General features: G+C 34.8%; 1 long non-coding RNA gene across 1 annotated transcript; it reads right to left on the bottom strand.

Annotated features, from left to right (window-relative positions):
• Positions 1-5,670: 5,670 nt before the first annotated feature.
• LOC115708887 (uncharacterized) lies at positions 5,671-7,607 on the bottom strand. Its single transcript, XR_004010100.2, has 3 exons — positions 7,063-7,607; positions 6,858-6,952; positions 5,671-6,133 (listed from the first exon to the last, which is right to left on the bottom strand). It is a non-coding gene; the product is annotated as an uncharacterized LOC115708887 (long non-coding RNA).
• Positions 7,608-8,496: the final 889 nt, after the last annotated feature.

Genomic DNA, 8,496 nt, shown 5'->3' with positions numbered 1-8,496 from the left:
TATGTGAAGCACATGTAGCACATTGAGATTTAGCTATAAGTTCTTTTTCATTTATTTTCAAAATCTCAATTTCTTTTAAAAGCATGTTGGTCTTCTCTCTAAGGGTTTGGTTTTTAACAAGCAATTTACCAAAATCATCAAATAGTTCCTTAAATGAATTAGACAACTCATCATATGACATATCTAAGTTATCATCATCATTTTCACTATCACAATCATTTTGGTTAGAAATGCTTACCCCATCATCAAGTGCCATCATGCACATGTTTGCCACTTCATTCTTTCCTTCTTCTTCGGAGTCCTCTTCGTCACTATTGAGCCAATCCGCCAACATTGCCCTTCCTTTGTATTTGTTCTTCTTTCTCATTGGACAATCCATCTTCATATGTCCGGGCTTCTTGCACTCAAAGCAAATTGGTGGATCATCTTTGCTTTTTCTTTCTTTTGAGTCACTCCCTCTTTGTGGCCTCTTCCCAAAGTTCTTTTTGAATTTCATGAACTTTTTGTATTTCTTAGAGAAGAGTGCCAAGTCCTCCATGTCACTACATAAGCTTTCCTCATCTTCTTCACTAATGGCATGGGAGGAGGAAGACTTGAATGCAATAGTCTTCTTTTTCTTCTCAACTTCCTCTTCTTCTTGAGCACTCATGAAAATTTCATGGTTCATGAGTGAGCCAATTAGTTCTTCCAAGGGAAGCGTTGAGAGATCCTTGGCTTCTTGAATGGCAACCACCTTTCCTTGATAAGCTTTGGTGAGACTTCTCAAAATCTTGGTCACCATATCCTTTTGAGTAAGTACCTTGCCAAGAGAGTTCAAACCATTAGTAATTGTAGTGAAGCGAGTATACATATTTGCAATGGTTTCATCCGATTTAATCTTAAAGTTCTCATATTGAGTGGAATAAATTTGAATTTTAGTTTCCTTCATAGCACTAGTTCCTTGATGAGTAACTTCAAGCATTTTCCACATATCATAAGCGGTAGAGGCTTGTTCAATATTTTTAAAAATATCTCTATCCAAACCACATATAAGAGCATATTTAGCTTTAGCATTTTTAGAAAGCATTTTCTTATCATTTTCATCATATGCTTCATAAGTCTTAATTACTTCAACACCATTTATGACATGTTTAGCAACATAAGGACCACTAGACACAATATGCCACAAATCATAGTCAATAGATTGAAGGTAAGTTTCCATTCTAATTTTCCAATAAGGAAAATCTACTCCATTGAAGTATGGTGCTCTATTTGTGCTAAAACCTTCTAACATGTTATTTTGTGAATTACTTGGAAACGCCATGCTCTAGATTGTGAAATCTAATCAAATAATTTGAGCCCTTGCTCTGATACCAATTGTTAGCCCAAGATATGTTTCCAAGAGGGGGGTGAATTGGAAATTTAAACTAATTTCGGAAAATTAAAATTTTTAACACAAAATTATGCAATTAGTCAATTAATCAAGTAAAAGCAAGTAGTATGGCAAGCAATATATTAAGGCAAATAATTAAACTTGTAAAGTAAAGAGTTTAAGGATTAGAAAATGCAAACTCTCGATTTTTACAAGGTTCGGTAGAACTATGCCACCTACGTCCTTGGTCTTCAAAGCTATGGACCTAGCTTTGAGTTCCAATATCGAGCCAAGTTAACGGGCTTGACTAACCCTTACAACCGGGAAATTTTCACCAAGGTATTTCCAAACCTCTTACAATAGTTTCGCACCCCCGAGGACTATTAATCTCTTTCTCGGATTGTTAAAGTGCCAATCTCACTATTACCGGGTTGTTTTACAAAACCGGTGCCAACCTCACCTCAACCACAATATGGAAATGTGTTTGATATACAAGCTAAACTCACTCTAGAAATATGATGATACAATGGAAACCTAGAGTGAAAAGCTAGCACACTTAAGATGAATAAAATCAAATTTTGGCTCAAAGTGTGTGAAATGTGTTGGTTTGGATTTCAAACTTAGAAGCTCCTTAATCTCACTTAGATAGGTTAGATATATGTAATAAATGCTCAACCAACATGTTTTTTGAAAGAAAAATCGAGTTTATATAGTGTTTGATAAAAAACTAGCCGTTTATAGCCGTTAGCACGTTTCCCGAGGTGAGGTCAGCCATGAACCGGAAGTCCGGATGGGAACTGGAATTCCGGATTGATTACAACCGAAATTCCGGTTGCCATCCGGACTTCCGGATGACTGACCAGAGGCAAAAATGCCATTTTTCGGGACTTAAACGCGCATAACTTCTTACTCGATTATCCGATTTCAGAAATTCCAACTTTGTTCTCTTAGTTAAACAAAATGTAATTTAGAAATTCAATCAAAAAAAATTTTTGAACTATCGTGTGAGAAAACTTGTTGCACAAGTTAGTGAATGGGCCAAAATTCAAATTTATAAAAACTTAGTGTGCTATGCAAATCACTTTAACAAGACTAAAGTAGATTTATACCATTTAATTTTGAGTAGTCTTGATGTAGATGAGCCTCCTAGCTTGATTTGCATGTTTTTGATCCCAAGTTGATTTTTCCCGAGAGTTGACCTTGACTTTGACTTTGACTTTGACTTTCGGGTTGACTTTTTGACTTTGGGATTTTGAAGACCTCTTTTGAATAGGGTCTTGAGTTGTTGATCCCTTGATGAATCTTTTGCTCTTGATATGCTTGTTGAGTCCATTTAGTGTTGCTTTTAAAAGTTTGGTAAAAATACCAAAATATTTATTTTCTCTTTTAAATTTGCTACAAAATCAATAAAACATTAGTAACAAATAATAATCAAATATTTGCTAATCATCAAAACAAGGAGATCGAAAAGTTTGAGTTAACATGGAAGGAGTCATTATATTCCGCTGCACCTAATGTCAGGTTTTCTTAAACTCTTATGTGCTTATTTTATTGTTTTAGAATTCATATTAGGATGTTAATGAAACATACTTGGTATTAAATCTAGATCGTGGTAAAATATTTCTAACACTATTGCACAGGGTGTAGGCGTTATAGCGCAGCACTTATCATTTTTTTTAAAAAAAATCCTAATTCTAAGAGGATCGATCTATCTTTGTTGGCCTATATAAACAAGGATGTAAATCGTACGACTAGAGAGATAGAAACAAGCAACTTTGAGATTAGAAAACACATTGAAGAGCAAGAGAGAAGAGACTTCAAGCAATCTGTTGGAAATATTTTACAAGGATCTAGATTTACTACCAAGTATGTTTGATTAACATCCTAATATGAATTCTAAAACAATGAAATAAACACATAAGAGTTTAAGAAAACCTTACATTGGGTTCAGCGGAATATAATGACTCCTTCCATTCAGATCTCTAGCCCTTGATTCCTTTCTGTAGCAGAGCATAATCAAGATCTGAATCTGGATCTCCTTCTCTCCTTCTTTGATGCTGATTTTCCATAGTCTTACATACTATGATTGAGGTACCACTTGATGTGTGTGGGCACTACTCTATCACTCAAGGTATTTCGAAATTAGAAGAGAAGAAAAGAGAGAGAAAGTGGCGCATAGCTTTTTCTAGAAAGAAACAAATGTGCAAGTTATGAGTTTCCTGAAGCCAACACTTTCTATTTATAGAATGCCCTCTAGGTTTAGGTTAGAATTGTGTGGCATTAAAATAATGGAAAAAATAAAATGGTAAAAGCCTATGCATAGTGGGCGGCCTATATAAGGAAAATGGGCCTCACTTTGCAACTTTCCCATTTTGTTATTTTCCATTCCTATTTTCTCAAAAATGCCAATTTTCCAATTGAACCATTCAAATGCCAATTCTAATTATTTAATAACTTAAAAATAATTATTAAATAATATTGCCATTTAATGTATTTATTAATTTAGACATATAAAGTATCTTAATTAATAAATAAACCTAGAATCTCTTTTCTTTACAATTTCGCCCTTGCTTAGTGAAAATTCATAAAGTAGACATAGTCTAACTTTTAGAATTATAATTGATTAATTAAAATCAATTAATTGAGTCTTACAAGCAGTATGGTCTCAACTAGTATGGGGACCATGGGTCTATATAACCGAGCTTCCAATAAGTTGAACTGAATTTACCAAGTAAATTCCCTAACTCATTAATTCCTTATTGAATCCACTCTTAGAACTTGGAATTGCACTCTCAATCATATAGAACGTTCTATATGTTCCACGATATAGATACGTCATTAGTTATTCATTGTTATAATCCTAATTGGATCAATGATCCTTTATATAGATGATTTACACTGTAAAGGGATTAAATTACCGTAACACCCTACAATGTATTTTATCCTTAAAACACTTAACCCTGTATAAATGATATTTCAGCTAAGTGAAATGAGTACTCCACCATTTATTTTCGTTTGGTTAAGCTCGAAGGAAATCATCCTTTACTTTCTATTCGCCAGATAGAAGCTATAGATTCCATATTTATGTTAGCGCTCCCACTCAATTGCACTACCGTGTTCCCAAAATGTACGTATCACCCTGACCCAAAAGTAGGCTTAACTAACAAATCAAAGAACACGAATAACACTCTTGAGATTGAACCTAATCATATCAGGATTAAGATCATTTGATCTAGGATCAACAGGTGATATTGAATTGAATAGATATTACGGTAAATTTGATATATCTAATCAAAGTTCAATATCAGTCCCTTCCGATGTATACTCCATACATCCGATACTGGTAAACTTTGCCAATGTCCTGGAAAGGACATAACACTTTTCCAAGGTGTAAGAATACCTATCGCTGATTATACCATGTCAGTCTAAATCCAGTGTTCTGACAAATCAGGGAATAAACTTTCGAACATATAATTAAGATTATATTCCACTGTGCTGACAACACTATAATCTTTAACAAATTCATATGTTCTGGACTTAAATAGAATTCATACATTATATATATATGATCATGAAATAAATCATGTGAACCATGCAACATAAAATGTTATTTCTGATCTTTATTAATAAGTAAATCTGATTATACTGAAATGGGTTTTATTTAGGGCATAAAACTCAACAAACTCCCACTTGCACTAATATAAAACAAAATGTGCATTTCAAATAATCTCAACACCTTGATATACAAATCAAGTGTAATAGTAGTAAACTCCTCGTAATAGGATCTGACAGATTGAATTAAACACAATCTCTTCTCCACCATTACTCTTCCTTAATCACAAAATCCTTGATAATGTGAAATTCCTCTCTATATGTCTACTCTCTTGGGATACTGGATTCTATACTTTTGGCAACTACTTCTTGGTTATTCAGGAAGTAACACTAGTAGTTAAGGCAAGTTGGAACGGTGCCACAAATGTATAGAACTTTCCTTAGACTGAATAAGTACCTTTCCTGCAACTTTAACATTCAGTCTCTTTCTGGTAGACTAAGAGACTTCAGATAGGTTTTTACACTTCTCCAAAATCACTACTCCACCCCGAGAGTAATCACCATTTTATCAGCAGACTTTCTAGCACAAAGGCAAGTCTTAGAATCTGATGTGGTGTAGTCTAAGAGTTTTAAACACACCCTTATTGACTAACATATAGTTCCTCTTCTTAATCTTAAGATTTACTTGATTGTCTTCCAATGTTCCTCTCCTAGATTAATCTGATACCTACTCATTACTCCCACTCAACAGCAGGTGTCTTGTCACGACCCGAGCCCTAGGCTGTGGCAGATGTGTAATATCCATAACTTGGGTGGTCAAAGGTCACACTTTGACCCTTGTAGGAAAATAAAGCTTATAAATGATCCTTTTATTTATATTACAAAATACTAATTTAAAAGAATGGATTAACTCCTATATTAATAAAAATATATTAGTAATAAAAAATCAGGACCACTCATCAATATAAGAGAACAGTAATATCCCCACAGTTATGTAATCACCAAATAGATAGATTTAATAAGTCCATAAAATACCAAAATAATACCTAGCATCCATCATTTCTCATTTCTAACTAGTACATAGCTAATTTAAGTCATCTAGACCATCCATTGGTTCTTAAATACAAAATCAGTCTCATTAGAAGGTGAAAGAGTAAAATATGACTAAACTAATAACGACATTCCTTTCCCAACAGTACCATCCTCATCCACTAGCATCAAACTGAGTTCCTGGAATGGGAGAAAATAGGGGGTGAGCTTATAAAGCCCAGTAGGAAAACAACTAATATCAAAGGACCCTTGGTTTAATAAAATTCCTGCATGGTTAGCTTTATAAAAATAAAATGTCTCATCAACAGTATGAATATGTACAAATAAAATAAAGAGACCACAAATAATCACAAATCAAACGTCAAATGCATATCACACCGTCCACTAGACCCCTAGCTCTCAATACCAAATCATAGAAAACGACATCCAAAACCGGGTAGTCGCATCTGATATCCACCATAAATAACGGGGCTCAGATTTAATTCACTCCCTGTACAGATTCTAGGTCTTTCACCTACAGGTGAGTGCACACCTGATCTACCTATGATGACACAGAGACTAGGTCGTGAAATAACAATATGCATCGAACATGATCAACATGGCTCTCATCAATATAACCAAAGCAGGCAAATAATAAGCATAACAAAAGAACATATTCTTTTTATTTTCTAGAAAATTCGGCAGCATAACAGCTGTATTTTGAATAAACCCAAAAATCATAACCTGCATAAATATTTGCATACAAAAATATATTTGGCACTCGGTGCCCCAGAACAGTCCAGAAAATATGCAGATTAAGTTTTCAATTTTTCAAACAATTTTGTAAATCATAAAAAATTAGAATATGTCTAATGTTCTACAACGCATGTAAAAATCAAGTCCAAAAATCAAGTTGAGTCCCTACCTCTCCCGAGTTGTTAAACTTTTTCCAAAAGACGATCTTAAGCTCTCAAGTCCCGAGCTCCCATTGTTTAGTCCAAACTTACATATTACTCTCACCTATACCATCAAATGATTAAATAATTATCATCATCGCATTCTACATTCAAAACCGAGTCCAACGACATATAATATGACTATATTTAAAATTTAGGATTCCGAAACCTCACCTAAGCGGTGCACATTAACAATCGGTGGCGGTAAAAATTGGTGTACCGGAAATGTCGCCGAAAATAGGAGTAGTATATATCAAAACGACCACCTCAACGAGTAGATCACACTCATGCCGACCGTTTGTCAAAACGGTACACGAGGTCACCGGAAAGTCGCCGGAAAGGGGCGGAGCTACAAAAATGTCACCGGAAAAAGTTGCGAACCGGGAAAAATGGTTTAGTGTAGGTTGTTCTCCTCGACGAGCTGAGTGTAGTGGTGAAAACCTCTCGTCAAACGGACGCCGGAGGTGACCGGAAAACCCGTTCAAAGTTTGAAACCCCAAACTTTGACTTGCGATCCTAAGCTAACGGCGGCGAGAGGAGCGGCGCCGCTTGGGGTGTGAGGTCGCCGGCACTAGGAGGTCGGAGTAGTCCGGCGCGTGAGGTCAGGCGGTGGCCGGAGGTGGGTCGCCGGAGTGTGGTGGTTATGGAGGTTTATGGGTTATTTTTTTCTTTTTTGTATTTGAAGAGAGAGAAGGAAAGAATGATAAATATATAGACAGAGAGAGAGAGAGAGAGAGAGAGAGAGAGAGAGAGAGAGAGAGAGAGAGAGAGAGAGAAAACGTAATCTGTATATAATTTAATTTTTTTTTTTTATATACATATATATATTATTTTATTATTATTTTATATATATATAAACCCATTTGACTCGGTCAAACCGAGTCTTTTCATGTCTGGTCTAAGGCATACTAAAGCATATCTGAGACCTCTCACTGTTGATTTAAGAAATGGCTTTATCTTTTCTGGAATAGTTGAGACTTTTCCTTAGATAAATAAAATCTATGCTTAGAAGTTGTGAAGCTTCTATAGATTGCCATTGGAAAGAAAATGCTTCAGCATCTTACTAAAGTAAGTTGCTTGCATTAGAGTAAGTAATTACCAGGTATACCACAAGCCATAGGTTTAGATAAACTCAAACCTATAATACTAGGAACAGGAAGTTCTATGAAGTCCATTGAATAGACTTATTAACGAAAATTTCCTTTTATGTCCTTGTAATAGAAAACTTTAGGTTACTCCATGTGAATGGATTAAACTATAGTTCTCTTGGCTTTTCTTCTTAGTTTCTTATCTTGACAATCCATTACTTGTTTAAACTCACAATGGATTTTAATCACTAGTGTCTTCCAAGTCATAAGAAGGTGAGTTCTTAGAAACTCTCCCACTACGACAAGGTACCGTGAATTGTGTCTAAGAAAACTAAATGGTATTGACCTTTTCGGTTGTGTTAAAACAACGGAGGCAATAGGATCATCATATGTAGAATAAGATGATAGAACACTTTTGGAATCAAGAAAAATTACCTCCTTTATTTGCTACTTTATTTTCAGACTTAGTCATTTTCTTAGAAAAGTAGTATTTGTTTAAACAAACACTTTCTTATCTAAT

The sequence above is a fragment of the Cannabis sativa genome, chromosome 7, assembly GCF_029168945.1.
Source record: "Cannabis sativa cultivar Pink pepper isolate KNU-18-1 chromosome 7, ASM2916894v1, whole genome shotgun sequence".
Classification (NCBI taxonomy): domain Eukaryota; kingdom Viridiplantae; phylum Streptophyta; class Magnoliopsida; order Rosales; family Cannabaceae; genus Cannabis; species Cannabis sativa.
Note: the sequence above shows the minus strand (reverse complement) of the source record. Positions and strands in the feature narration are given on the sequence as shown.